Genomic DNA, 7,334 nt, shown 5'->3' on the forward strand with positions numbered 1-7,334 from the left:
AAAACTGCAAAAAAAAAAATCCAATAAGTTCATGAAAAGATGCTCTACATCATTAGCCATTAGGAAAATGGAAAAACCACAATGAGGTACCACTTTACACTCACTTCCAGGATGGCTCGATCAAATAGAGAATAAGAAGTGATGATGAGAATATGGAGAAATTGGAACCTTCATACACTGCTGTGAAAATTATAAAATGGGGCAGCTGCTTCGGAAAACAGTCTGGCACTTCCTCCAACAATTAAACACAGAGTTACCATATGACCCAGCAATTCCACTCCCAGGTATATACTCAAGAGAAATGAAAACATGTTCACAGTATTGTTCACAAAAGCCAAAAATGCTTACCCAAAGGCTCATCAGCTGATGGATGGATAAACAAAATATGGATATCCATACAATGGAATATTATTTCACTACAAAAAAAATGAAGTACTATACATACAATATACATAAACCTTGAAAACATGCTAAGTAAGAGAAGTGAGACACAGAGACCACATCTTGTTTGATTCCATTTTATAAGCAATGTCCCAAATATGGAAATCTGGCCAGACACAGTGGTTCATGCCTATAATCCTAGCACTCTGGGATGCCGAGGTAGGTGGATTGCTTGAGCTCATGGGTTCAAGACCAGCCTGAGCAAAAACAAGACCCCACCTCTACTAAAAAGAGAAAAAAACAGAGGCAAGAAGATTGCTTGAACCCAAGAGTTAGAGGTTGCTGTGAGCTATGACAATGCCATGGCACTCTAACCAGGGTGACAGTCTGAGACTCTATCTCAAAAAGGGAAATCCATAGCGAAAGTAGATTAGTGGGTGCCTAGGGCTGTGCAGAGGAGGATAGGGAGGGGCTACTGCTAATAAGTACGGGGTTTCTTTTGGGGAATAAGGAAAATGTTCTAAAATTGATTGTAGTGATGGCTGCACAACTCAGTGAATACTGAATACTAAAAACAAACCACTGAATTGTACACTTTAAATTTTTTGTATGTGTGCAGTGGTATCATCATACCTCACTGCAACTTCAGATTCCTGGGCTCAAACGATCCTCCTGCCTCAGCCTCCTGAGTAGCTGGGATTACAGATGTATACCACAAAACCTGACTAATTTTTCTATTTTTTGGTGCAACAAGGTCTTGCTCTTGCTCAGAGTGTCTTGAACTCTCCTGATTGGAAATGATCCTCACACTGCAGCCTCCCATAGTGCTGGGATTTATATAGGTGTTAGCTCTCAAGCCCAGCCTGAATTGTACGCTTTAAATGGGTAAATTATATGGCATGTGAATTATATCTCAATAAAATTGTTATGAGACAAAAAAGATCCCATTATGCACTGCTGAAATACAAAGTGTGTGCTTAGGAAGGAGTACAGAATCTTGTTCACTCACTTTAAAAGATGTGAACTAGGGCAATGAAAACCCAGAGAGATTCTATTACTTAACATTCTAGGTACTAGGTCATACTGAAATATTCATGAAGAATTCCATGTTTTAATACAGAAAAGGCATCATAAGTTTAAAAAGACATAGAAGTGTCAGAAAACTTTTCATAACTTAGAGGATAACACAGGGAAGTCATTAATGGAAAATTAGCTTAAGATGTTTTACTATATGGATTTGTACCCTGAAAATTAAAGTAGCACTCAAATTTATTAGTGCTTCACTCCTAGACGAGAGCTCAAAGGCAAAACAGCCCAATTAATAATATCTTTTCTAAAGTATCAGGGTGTGACAAACCAAAATATTAAGAAATTAATATTTTGGCTTGGCGCCTATAGCTCAACCAGCGAAAGCGCCAGCCACGTACACCTAAGGTGGCGGGTTCGAATCCCCAGCCTGGACCCGCCAAACAACAATGACGGCTGCAACCAAAAAATAGCCGGGCGTTGTGGCGGGCGCCTGTGGTCCCAGCTACTTGGGAGGCGGAGGCAGGAGACTCGCTTGAGCCCAGGAGTTAGAGGTTGCTGTGAGCTGTAATGCCATAGCACTCTACCCAGGGGGACAGCTTGAGGCTCTGTCTCAAAAAAAAAAAAAAAAAAAGAAATTAATATTTTGCCACCATAAAGAATTAAATCTTCCACGTCCCCACTTACATAACTTAAAAACTGATAATTTGTCCTTTTGAACATTCCATCTCAGTTATTAGAATGACTCTCCTCCTCATAGTTGGAGTAAATCCCAGAAGTGACAAATGTATTAAACATAAAACTTACATCAAAAAAATCCAACAGTATTTAAAAAAAATGTTATTCATGGATCCTGAATCTCATCCCGAACTACATATTAAGAGACATAAATGCTGATTAGCACAATCTGCAGGCAAAGTACCAAACGACTGTGAAAAATTGAATATTGTGTGTAGTGATGTTTTGTTGGTATGTATCTATTAAAATTCATCAGCCTTTAAGGTACCTTCCACAAGTAATAAAAAACAAATGTGGACAAGGCATATTCCAGATTTGTCAAAAAGGTGTGTACCTAACCTTTATACAAAATCTTTGTTCAATCCTCAGTACACACAACTACTACCTATTACAAAACACTGCACTTCAAGACCTAAAGTACAATTATCAGCTTTACTTCATTTTTTTCCTATTTATTTATGCAATCTCTCACATCCAACATTCACTACTTAAGGCTTCACATCCAAACATTATGACTAAAGCCTATATATATATAGTTTCCTTACATCAGTCATCTGACATGTACAGAATAAAATCCAGAATAGATTTTGTGCATTTCTTCAGTTTTACAGGAAATGCAGAATGTGAATTAATATTAAACAGATATCTGTTTTGCCTTCACAACTGAACAGACGGTACAAAGCAACTGCTTATACTTAATCATCTTTCTGTCTATTCTAGCAGGCCATGGTGTCAGAAGAACGTTTTGCCAGATAAGGACAATGAGATGCATTATCATATAGAGAGACTAAGAGCCCTCCGAGTACTGTTTTAGGATGTAATACCAAGCGGGAAGGTTTGTGGTAACAGGGCCCAATATTTTGAACTATTTCCAAAAGCAAATAAATATATTTGCCACTCAGTACGAATCTACAAACACAGGCTATGTTCAATTCTTTTAAAATGTCTTATAGGAAGGAAAAACCTTTGATTCTTGCTATCCCAGGGGAGATGAACAACTTGCAATTTGCTTCTCACTCTGAATCCCACGTTTGCAACATGTAGAGCAAGCACTTCAGACACCACAAAACAAGGGCAGCCTACATTGAGGCCAAATATAGGATGTGATTCTAAACCATGAGGCAGTAAAGCCTACTATTCCTTTTCCAGCGTTCAAAATCCTGTTAACACTCCCAAAAAAGGATGGCAGGGCCAGCGCCTGCCTCCAAGGGAAGCCCCTTTCTTCTCAGCTCTCACCGCAGCCTGCCACTTCCCCCAATACATTCAAATCGTTTGAGAGACCGAGAGCTGGTGAGCGTGCGACCGTGGGGACAGGCGGGAGAGCTCGGTTCTCGCATTCCACTCTCAACATCTGACCTCATCCTCAGTCATTTCGGCGCAGTGGAACCCTACCTGCACCTAGCTCCTTTTTACTGCGTCCCTCTCCAGCTGTCCCGCTATTAGGGAAACACATCTGTCTGAATCACCCAGTTCACTCCCCAACCCTGCAGCGATCCTGCCCCGCTCTTCCTCTCCCACCCCACCCCACCCCCCGCCAGTCCCAGCCCTCTGCTCCCTCGGCCAGGCTCAGCCTCTTCCCAAGCTGCCCCCACCCACATTACTCCAGCTCCAGCCCTGCCCCGCCCTGCCCGGCCCCCAACCTAGGTCTTCAGGGCCCACAGCTGGCCTCACACCCAAGGGCAGGCAACCCCCAGGCCAGGCGGCCGCCTCGCCCCTCCCAATGCAAGGCCCAGCTAGCCCCAGCCCCACGTGAGCCCGGCCCCTGCCCACCCCTCACCCACTCGCTCCCTAGGGCGGCCCAAACCCCGCCCCCAGGCCTGGCGCCCTGGGGGCTCTGGGCCCTGGACTCCACCAGCCCTTCCTCACCCTGGCCCCTAAATACCTTCCTTAGGCAACCGCGTCCCCACTCAGTCCGTGGCTCCTCGTCCAGCCAAGAGGGTTTCGGACCTCCCAAACCCTTCCCTGGGCAGCCTCCTCCCTTACAGGGACCCCGCTTCACGCGGAATCCCCGATTCCGCGCCTCCGGCATGAGCCCACAACCCTAACCCCTTGCACAGCCGCCCCAGGGTCCGCGCCCCGCGCGCCTGCTCTAGCCCTCGCCCCTCCACCCGGCCCTGCCCCTCGCCCGGCCGGCCCCTGTCAGCCGGCGCTGGCACATGCTGAGAGGACAGGTCCGCCCGCCCCGCTCGCTCACGAGCGGCCCACCCGAGCGCGCGCCGCTCACCAGGGCCGAGGTGCCTGAGGCGCCGCCGCCGCCGAAGTCCCCGCTGCAAAGCCGGGCGAACCCTCCAACCGCTGCCGCCTCCCGCCTGGCACTGAGCGCCGCGCGGGGGAGGGGCGCGGGCAGCCACTACCGCCCCCGCCGCCCCGGGAGGCCCCGCCCCCGCGCCGCGCCGCACCCAACCGGGGCCGCTGGGCGGCTGGGCGCCACGCCCACTTCCGGGAGGGGAAGCCCGCTTCCCACTCTACGTTCCAGGCTTCTACCTCCCTAGCGCCCCTCTGGTCGCGCCGAAGGATGCAGGTGAGCCGAGAAGGAGGGCGGTGCCCAAGCGCACACCCAGCTCTCTGGTCAACTGAGTGGCTGGAGAGACACGCCCACAAGCGCCTAGAGCAACGCCCACCCCTCAGAACCAGGAGAGGGTTTCTTAGACCTCTGCCCACTGACCCGCTTGGCTTTGCAAGTCTGGCTCCTCAAAGATTCCCCCGAGCCCCTTAAAACCGGAACATCAGCTCCTCTGAGCACGGCCCACTGCCCAACCCAAGCCTGAAGCAAGCCTCCCGGCTCCCCAGCCCAACTCCCCGCCCAACTCCGCCTTAGAACTGGCCCTTTGGCACCTCAAAACCCCGCCCAGACCTCCAGAAGCCCCGCCCAGAAACCCGTAATTCCATTGGCAACATCCAGACCCCGCCCACTATCTAGACGCTCGAACTCCAAGTCCCGCCCCAAATTTCCGAATCTCCGCCTCTGGCTTACGAAGCTCCGCCCCCGCTACATCTCGCCCTCCCACCACCACCTCTGGGGACTCCCCGACGTTCTATCTCTCCCTGGCCTATCCTTTGTCACATTCCTAGTACAAGGTGGCTGCTGTTGGGCTGAGCCACACGCGTGTAACCCCAACAACTACACAGAGATGGCCCGCGACTGACCCCATTTCGCAGGTGAGGAAATGGAAACTCCAGGTCCCTCCCTTCCTTTCCCTGGCCAAAGTCCCTCAACAATTGGGCGTCCCAGGCCTAAAACTCCAGTTCCAGATCTGCTGGTGTCAAATGTGACCTGTGGCAGTTCCTTCACCTGTCTGGGCTGAGTTCCCTATTCTTATCCTGAAGAAGTTGTCCTGTTGATATCCAGAACCCCTTTGTGAAATACCAACTAAAGAAATACCAAGATTTGGGAAAGCTGGGTCTGGAGAACTGAATTAACAAGGCAAGTCTGCTGAGGGGTAAGGCTGTTTCCTTCCCAGAGCAAGGCATCTTTGCAATTCACAGGGAGATTTTTCATTTTAAGCATGAGCCTCAGAAATGTGTGTTATGGGCTCGGCGCCTATAGCTCAACCGGCTAAGGCGCCAGCCACGTACACCTAAGGTGGCGGGTTCAAATCCCCAGCCCAGACCCGCCAAACAACAATGACGGCTGCAACTAAAAAATAGCCGGGCGTTGTGGCGGGCGCCTGTGGTCCCAGCTACTTGGGAGGCGGAGGCAGGAGACTCACTTGAGCCCAGGAGTTGGAGGTTGCTGTGAGCTGTAATGCCAAGGCACTCTACCCAGGGGGACAGCTTGAGGCTCTGTCTCAAAAAAAAAAAAAAAGAAAGAAAGAAAGAAATGTGTGTTAATGTAACTCAAGGTCCACCGGAACCAAAATAGCTATCACAGACAGTAAATGACCCATCCTCTCTAAAGTTCAGTTTCTTTGTCTGTAAAATAGGGATAATAGCAACATCTCCTCACAGGATTCCGTGAGATCACATTAGTCTTGCACTTAGAAGGGTGCCTAGCTTGGCTTGTGATAAACCCTCAGCAGATGCTACCTGTTGCTCCTTCTGCTCTGACTCTACAATATGGAAGGATGGGTTTCATTTTGCCTTCAAGCAGCCACTCCTAATTGGGAGAGACTCAGAACCCTTTCTGCAGCAAGATTTGCCATTGACTTCATTTAAATGAGATAAGCTAATGTGTTAAAGCACCTAGGGCTTGAGGTCAGGAGTTCAGGACCAGCCTAAGCAACAGTGAGACCCTTGTCTCTACAAAAAAAAATGGAAAAATTAGCCAGGTGTTGTGGGTGCTTATAGTCCCAACTACTCAGAGCCTGAGGTTGCTATAAGCAAAGCTGATACCGCAGCATTCTAGCCTACTGCAACAGAGTGAGATTTTGTCTCAAAACAAAACAGCTGGGTGATTCTCTTCTCCTAGTTCTTTAAATGATGAAATAAGAAGTAAAGTTTCCCCTGACACCACTTCCCTGCACCAGATGACACCACCATAAAGTAGCCATGGATTATGCTGAGAAAGAAAGCTCTAAGGGCTTCACCTTCCAGCTGCCTGTGTCAGCTCCTGGTTTTATCTCTGAGTTGAGGGAAATGATTCTTTCACAGAAGCACCCAAAAGCAGAAGCAATGCCATATTACCTTATATGACACCTGCCCCAAATGTGGTCAGCTGAGCCCTGCTACTTCCAGAAACAGCAGGAAAAATACATCACCCTTTGCTAGAAGAAAACCCCATTATTTCCCTATGCTTGAATCTACAGCAATCCCTTTCTTGGCCCTAAGGAAACTGTGGTTCTGTCCAATCTGACCCTAAATGAAGGGATTCAGGTCTGAGTAAGTTCTGGTAAGATTCTGGATTTGAGAGTTTTGGTTTTTTTTTTTTTTTTTTTTTTGAAGATAGGGTCTCCTCCCTCTATTGCCCAGGTTAGAATGCAGTGGCATCATCATAGTTCACAGCAACATCAGACTCCTAGGCTTAAATAATCCTCCTGCCTCAGCCTCCCAGTAGCTGGCAATACAAGCCACCACACCAGGCTATTTTCTATTTTTTATAGAAACAGGATCTCCCCATGTTTCTCAGGCTGGTCTTGAACCTTGGGCCTCAAGTGACACCTTGGCCTCCCAGAGTGCTAGGATTACAAACATAAGTTACTTAGCATCTTTTCACACTCTCAAAAGCTGGTGATTTCTTTTTTTTTTTTTTT

The 7,334-nt window shown here is 48.1% G+C and overlaps 1 protein-coding gene across 1 annotated transcript in view; it reads right to left on the reverse strand.

Annotated features, from left to right (window-relative positions):
* Positions 1–4,526, reverse strand: part of CORO1C (coronin 1C) — a 91,855-nt gene extending 87,329 nt beyond the window's left edge. The window contains exon 1 of the mRNA XM_012805252.2: positions 4,370–4,526. The gene's annotated coding sequence lies outside the window, so the exon portion shown is untranslated. The remainder of the gene's footprint in view (positions 1–4,369) is intronic.
* Between the last annotated feature and the right edge of the window lie 2,808 nt (positions 4,527–7,334).

The sequence above is a fragment of the Otolemur garnettii genome, unplaced genomic scaffold (genome assembly GCF_000181295.1).
Source record: "Otolemur garnettii isolate 467f Iridium unplaced genomic scaffold, OtoGar3 scaffold00038, whole genome shotgun sequence".
NCBI classification, from domain to species: Eukaryota; Metazoa; Chordata; class Mammalia; order Primates; family Galagidae; genus Otolemur; species Otolemur garnettii.